This window comes from Rhea americana, unplaced genomic scaffold, assembly GCF_003343005.1.
Source record: "Rhea americana isolate MKP2758 unplaced genomic scaffold, rheAme1 scaffold_189, whole genome shotgun sequence".
Lineage (NCBI taxonomy): Eukaryota > Metazoa > Chordata > Aves > Rheiformes > Rheidae > Rhea > Rhea americana.
This window is the reverse complement of record NW_028186027.1, coordinates 708,191-715,972: the sequence shown is the minus strand read 5'-3', so window position 1 is coordinate 715,972 and position 7,782 is coordinate 708,191.

The following is a 7,782-nucleotide window of genomic DNA, read 5'->3' as shown; positions in this document are numbered from 1 at the left end:
AAAAGATAAAACTTCCTCTATGGGAGTTTCACAGAAAGGGAAGCCATTTATGCAACCCAGTTCTCGTGGGCACTTCAAACAAGTTGACGTACTACACAGAAACAACGTCCCTACTCTGAAGAAGGAAATAGCATCAGCAGTTTAATGCTGCCTTGCTTCGCTCACCTCAAGCAACTCGTCCACAGTCACAGAGAAAGGTTTTTGGCAAGAAAATGTAGTTCTCCCCAAACACAAGCCTAATCACGAAATCATGCTGACCAAAGCAAGCAAATAAAACATTCCAAAGCTGAATTAGAAGATCACACAGATACAAGACTCCTAAAAGTCATTGCCAATAATTGCAGCCTTCCTCAATTATTAAAAAAAAGTGCTTAGGAAACAATTCACAAGAAAAGAACTGGTGCACACCTAATGCCTGTGGCACTAATACTCTTAGCAATACTAGCGTTCAGGTATCTAATTAAAGAGAGATCTGTCCTGCTTAGCTGTTTGCAGGGTAGGGTGGGGAACAGAAGCCAGTTTAAAGCTTGGGGTGATATTACTAATCATAGCACCCAGAAAAGTAAAAGACCTGATCACGTTTCTGTTATAGCTCTATTTTATGAGGTAGCAAGAATGTACTAAGAGCAACTTCCTTTTTATGGGGGAAGGGGAAGATAAGGAAATTGTTTGCGCCTTTACACCACCTGGGAAGCTTGGACCTTGGAGCCTAGCTGCTGCTGTTGCCTTACCACAATCTCAGCCAAATGCTGCAGGACTTGCCACTTAATCATAAGGCCTGGCAACATGTAACATGGTAACAGCACACCCAYTCAAAGGAGGACATAACCTAGGGAGCCCTATCGCTGCTACATAYGGGGCAATTCCCTTCTCTAACGCTCCTTCTGGGCTGAGAACTGGAGCATCCAGAGTTTGCACTTTGTGTGACTGCTCTGCGTTATCAACAGCAACGCTTGGTTGGATAACCATCTCCTGCTTTTYTGCTGGAAGTTTAAAAATAAGCGTATTTCATCCTCAAACGGGTCTGCACGCATCCTTCCCATCCCTTATGGGGACAACAGCAACTCAAAATCTCATCTACTTTCCAGAGAACAGCTACAGTACAATTCTGTCCCACGCACACCCAATTCTCTTTCTCCCCCATTCATACTTMGATTTTCATAACGGCATTTTCCTGCAAAGATGTTTCTCTCTTCAATATGCACAACAGATGACGCTAAAGAGTTCCTATCAACATAATGGGAGTGAAAAAGGAGAAGGTCTTTTCAGAAGTCTCTTCCACTTCATCTTCAGTGTTGTTTCTCACTAGGGTAGCTRAAATTTCAGGGAGAAATACCTATGCAGAACAAAAACCCAGCTCCAGATCCTGCTGTTCTTACAGGGGAAACGACTCGTCGCTGGTTCCGTTAGAGCTGCTGACACAAATCCATCCAGAACAGAGCAAGCTACAGCCTGCTCTCCCTCCCATGTCAGCAGAGGTATCAGTCTGTGGTACTAACAGTGTGGGAGCTCCATTTTGGATGAAAAYGCAGAAGGCAGAAAGGCTGCAGCTGGATTTTCAGATCATAGGCAGAACTTACAGCTGAATCATTTCTTGAAACCATCAAGCTACAGAGGAACGAATATGAAAATCCACTTTTGTCCTTTTCCCTTCATCCTGCAGAAATCATTCTACTGATTCTAACCACATTTGGACTGTTTGAAACTACTTTAAGTGTTTAACTATTATACCATGTCATTTCCTAAACCAAAGAAAATACTCACCAGTAATACTGCTGCAAATTGACTAGAACACTTGCTTTGGCTTCTGTGAGGCAACCACGAAATCCTTTCCCACAACAGAYGTATACGAAAAAGGTCCTAATTCACAGCAGAAGTTTCTCCTTGATACACTTAGACTACAYATACAATCTGTGATCCAAGGAGCAGCCTCAGTCTCCCCTCTGACCAACAAAGCTCCATAGTCAGATCAAAATAAAAAAACTTCTTCCGATTTGGCTGTGATACAACTCATCGTTAGTGCTACTGGCTAGACCTACTGAATGCTCCTCAATATTTCAAGCCACAGATTGTTTCCTTGCTTCCTGCCTCTAACTTTGCAATGATGCAGCAAACAACATTGCATAGAAACTACAGAATTTAAGAAGTACCCCCTTAAAATTCTCAAACTTGATGGATTCCCAAAGCATCTGTAATTGAGGCCTATTTTCACTTTATAAGCATTAAGTTGCATTTACACGAAGGTGTACTATCTCTCGATGCTCGCTGATCAACGAGAAATACGTTTGCTGCTGCATGAAATACATTCTGGAAACAGAGCAAATACCAAAGGAGTAGAGATTGGAGGACTACAGCCCACACCACACTCCTAGAGCTGCTTTGGCCGCCTTCCAAGGCCGTGAACAGATCCCAACGACCACATTACACGAGTAGATTCTTGGGGCAGCCTGAGCAGCGACACAAATCCTCAGACTGGCAAGCCACCTCCTCCCCGAAGACTGGCAAGGCACCACCTCTTCGTAGGTCCCACCATCTGCCTTGTCAAAAGCCAGAAGCTGATCTCTCAAACTGAACTCTCCTCTCTTGCTTCTTATCCCCTCTGTATCCTTCTTAATAGCACAACCTACCATTTGCATTCCCTTATCCACATTAGCTTTCTGCTGGGGTTTGTTTACCTGCCTAATATTTTCAGTGTTACACAGTGGCACATTTGCCCCTTTGGGAGAGGTTTCGTCCTCCATTCTACCTTTTGTGCTTCCTTCTCATTTGACTTAATAGCCCATTACATCTTTCTCCTCATTTACCTGCAAAACTTTGCAATTTCATTTGGTGTTATTCATGTCTTTCACTTCCTAGACTGCTCCACTCCTGACCTAAGCAGGAAGTACAAAATCTCCAGATCTGACAAAGTTCACGTTTAAATTGTAACAAGCTTAACTACCCACCGTTTTTACGTGCAACGTATCTAACTCAAAACTATTTTTTGTGACCCATCTCAAATGCTATAGAACTGCACACAAGAAACTGGGCCCAATGCCTAGGAAAATGAGATGTTCTTTCGAGAACAGGTAGTCCAAACAGTAAGAGAGTTAAAAAATAGAAACTGAAATACTGCACTGACATCAGAAAGACCTGAAATCAGCTGGGAGAAGGAACAAAGGAGCTCTGTCAGCCCAGCAGSGCATTTATGACCCTGCTCTTGGCATGAGCTTCAGGGGACCTGAGGATAACAGAGCAGCTCCATGACCAGGCGATATCTCTTTTAGAGTATATGATCTAGATCAYGAAAGCCAGCTTCAGCAAGACCAAGAATCAAAATGACTGCACAAAGAAAAGAAAACCTGCCAAAACTTGAGGAAGGGGAAACAAAACGTACAAAAYTGACCAAGGAAAAGTTTCTCCACCACAACCCAATGACAAACAACCCCACATTAGAAAACGTCTCATGTGCTAACACTGGCAAAGTTTCTTACACCCTGCACATCCCTAAAACTTATTAATGCAACCTGTCTTTCCTTTACAGTTGATGCAGATATCTGCCCCACGCACCTCACGCCATCCTCTCGCCTTGCGGCCTGAGAGCAGTTGGAGAAGCAGTTGAGCAAACGTCATTCAGAAGCTTTTCACAGGTGCCCAAACAAACCGCTTTCAGCTGTTAAAAAAGACACAAGGTCATTTTTGCCAGAAGCTTTCAGCAAGACACAGGTCTGAACAAAGCTGAAGGGAGCCTTGGTCGTCTCAATACTTCCAAATCTCAGATGACAAACGACAATGCTTTATAACTTAAGTTCTCTTAGATGCAACTTGCTCATACACACAAACTAAATCCCCTCTCCCAAGACCTATTTTGTGATTTCTTTACAAATACTGAAAGCAGATACTGTTTAACCAGCCTTCCTGCACTGTAGAGTCTTGATAAAGAGTTAGCCACCAGCTGAAGCACCTCAGCCTTCTCCWTCAATTTATTTCTTCCATTAATGCTCCYACTTAATTGTCACTGTGAGACTCTCTTAGCACATTTCCAGTCCGTATTTATCATCTTTAACTTAGAAAATGCACCTAAATCATCATTWGGAAAAAAAAAATCAAGATAAGRAAATTAAATTTAAGGGAAAACAYTTCAACTTCAAGGTTACTCCAAAGTTTTTCTTGTCCTGTCGCACACCTTTGGATATTGTCGTCCAGAGAAGGCAGCGGGTGCTGGGGMGGACACAGCCAGCTCTGCTGAAACCATTTTTGGCCACCTCTACCCATTCACTCTCCCTCCCACACCACCAGTTCCCTTTAATTTGCCCCCGTCAACTTTCCATTAAGCATACGGCAGACAAAATTTCTTATTTCCTGTTTCCAACCTCTTGAAGTTGTTTTAAAAGGAGCACAGAAAGGCAAAGTTAGCTATAATTAAATACCTTGCCTGCTGCAGAGCACGTATTGCCATATCCTTCCCTGCCCCGAGGAAGCAGGGAAACCACAGGTGAAAGTGCTCCCGAGGAATCACCCCCCTCCAGAGAGGAGCAAAGAAATCAGGAATCAGGTTTTGGCACCAGGGGCAAGAGCTAATTTCACACTTTGCAGAGCAAAAACAAACCACAGCAGAAACAGGATGACACACAAGAAGACTGTCCAAATTTCTTCTCTGATACACTGAGACCACTTGGAAACTTAGTCTGGCTTTATTTTTTTCCCCCCCCGGGAAACTCAATCCACACTGCCATAATCAAAATCCAATTTGTTACTGGTCTGCTAAGGGGACATGAAGGAGTGTGGTTGCTCCTATAACAACCCTCCAAGGAGAGCTACATCTTAGAGCCATCTCACAGTCCCACTAGCCCACTAGGATTCCATAGGGTTACTGTTGCTGAACAAGCCATATGGATTGGGTTCATGCTACAGAAAACATCATCTTTGAACACTGCCCAGCTTATCCTAATTGCTCCCCAAAACAATTGTCAGGCTTCTCATTGCAAGATAATTCAGCAGCTGTTCCTCACAAAAAAAAAAAAGTGCCCATAAAACAAGCACAGGTGGGTTTTTTCCCTACTTGGAGTCATTTACTTCAAAGTAAAAACTTAACAAACCATCAGGACACCAGAAATAATCAGAAAGCCACTCAACTGTCAGAAGTCYCTTTCCAATATCTCACTGACACACATCATCCACACCAAATCCAAGCCCTTGCACGCTCTCCAGACACCGCAGACGGCAATGCAGCGGCCACACGCCCAGAGCGGCCACCTAAACTCCCGCCCCGACTATCAGCTACCAAAAAGTGCCAACAGGTCGGAGCAGASCAGCCTCGGGATCGCTCCCCAGGGCTTATCACATCGGCATCTGGGAAGACTACAGCCACCGCACGTGCAGACGCAGCGTAAAGGTCACGATCCGCACAGCGGGGCTCACGGCAGCGGGGACACGCGCGTGCCGACGGCAGCGCATCGGGGACGCTACTGCAGCTTTCACGCACATGCTGCAATTACTCCAAAAGCCCCAGGAACACCAACGTGCTTCCAGAACGAAAGCCGCTATCATAATCATGCCTAAAGCTTTACTATAATCCAACAGCAGGGAGAAAAAAGTTCAAGAATCAAGAGGTTTGGTGGGAGAAAGGGGTCCTTATAGTGTCAACTAAGAGACTTTTAAGTCAGGCAAGTAAATGAAAGGGAAGGCTACGAATGACAGCTGACCTTCACCATTCTTCAGACATGTCTATACATGACACTATTTACATGTGAAAAAAAAAGCAAGGTAACTAACCAGATGTCAAACAGCCTCCCCACTCCATTAGTCAACTGGCAGCACAAGCAGTTGTCTTACCAGGAAAAAAAAAGAAAAAAAAAAAGAAAAAGAGTTACTATCATTACCACACATTGTCAGGTAGCATGTGGAGCTGTTACAACAAGAAGTTGATAACACTTGTGGAGTGTATTTAACTCAGCTGACCCTCTCCACTTTATCTAAACACCCTACAAGTACATCTATCTCCAACATAGATGAGCTTGAAGTGTTCAGAGCAATTTCCCACTCAAAAGAAGGACTCAGTGTGTTTAATGTATTAAAAGAGAAGTATAACGTTTGACCAAAGAACACATTTACATTTGAGAGACCTACACATATGCACCAGGAAAGCAAAAACTATCCACGTCAGTGCATCTCTGCCATTTAGTTCAATGTGCAACAGCAGATTTCCAATCAGGTTTTGTAAAAGGAAAAGCAGATCAAGTTTAGTCACAAATGAGCAAGTCATGTCCTCACGAACAGTCAATCTACTCAGTGATAGTGTCACTCAGCAATGGATTCAATCACCTCCTCCCCTCCAATACAAACAAGGAGCTCAGGGAACAAGAACGGCAGCATTTCCAGCAGAGGAGCTGAAACTGCAAAAAGCTGCAACTTGAGAAATACACGAGCAAGTGGTTCCCTTGYGAGATGCCGAAAAAAGGGGAGGAGAAAAAACTAACAAAGGTCTGCGAGCTTCAAAACAGAGCAAGCACGTAGCGTGGCACTTTAGATGGCAAAGCAGAGGATTATGCCCTGCGTACGTTCGCGTGGCACGGAGCACAGCACCGCAGACCCCCAAGCCTGACCAGCCACTGCCCATTTGAGAGCCGCAGCAGCGTTTCTGCAAGCAGTGGAAATCACAGAAGACAGGAGAACACGCATGAAACGAACACAAGGAGAGCAGGGGCGGGAGAGGACGTCTTGCTGAGCACCCAGTTGCACATCTGCCCCCATAAATTCACCCAGCGGCTCCCCTCACTGCRGGAACACGCGTGCACTCCTGGCTTCAGATTTGCCAACCTCTTCTAGCCTCCTAACCCGGAGTCTCGCTCACCCTTCCCCAAACGCAGCAGGTTTCCCCCGCTACGCTGGTCCCCAGCTGCCCCCCCATCCCCCGTAACCAATGGCGCACACAACCCCGCCGCCTACGGCGGTTTAAGCCCTGGGGACACATCACCAGGCAGCACCCAACCCCGGGAGCACGCGCTCCAGACAGCCCCGTCTCCCAGCCCGCGGACCCCGGGGCCGCCAGCCCCGTCCAGGGCTCTCGCCGCCTCGCCCTCGCGGTGCCCTCGCACCCGGGCAGCGCCGCGGGTCCCCCACGGCCCCCGGCACAGCCCTGTCCGCAGCGCCTTGTCCCGCCCCAGCACCCGCTGGGCCCCCTCCTCCTCCAGCCTCCACCAGCACAGGCCCCGGGCCTTATCCCCCAGCCCCCGAGCACCCCCACAACGCCTGCAGCCTCCCCCAGCCCCACCAACGGGGCCCTCAACCCCATACTGTCTGCCTCTCCCACCTCCGGCCCTGCAGCCCCAGATCCCCCCAGTCTAACGCGTCCCATCTCCTGCCCCACAGCCGCCTCCACCCCATTAAACCCCATTCCCTGTGCCACAGCCCTGCCGCCTACCCTGGGCCCAGGGGCTCGACAAACCTATTTGCCCTCAGCTCTGTGACACCCCACTTCTTGCCCCCTGCCCCCCCCCACCTCCCACCCCCAAATCCTGCAGCCTATCAGCCTCCTACATCCCATCTCCTGCCCCATGGGCTTCCAACCCCCCACACTCCACTTCCTGGCCCCACACTCCCCACCTCCTGCCCTTCAGCCCACAGCCACGCACCCCACCTCATGGCCCTGCGGATCTCCTGACCCACACACCCCACCTCCTGCCCCAGGACCCTGCGGCCCTTGAGCCCCATACTCCCCATCTCCTGCCCCACGGCCCTGCAGATCCCCCGACCCACACACTCTACCTCCCACCCCGCAGCCCTGCAGACCCCCAGCCCCAC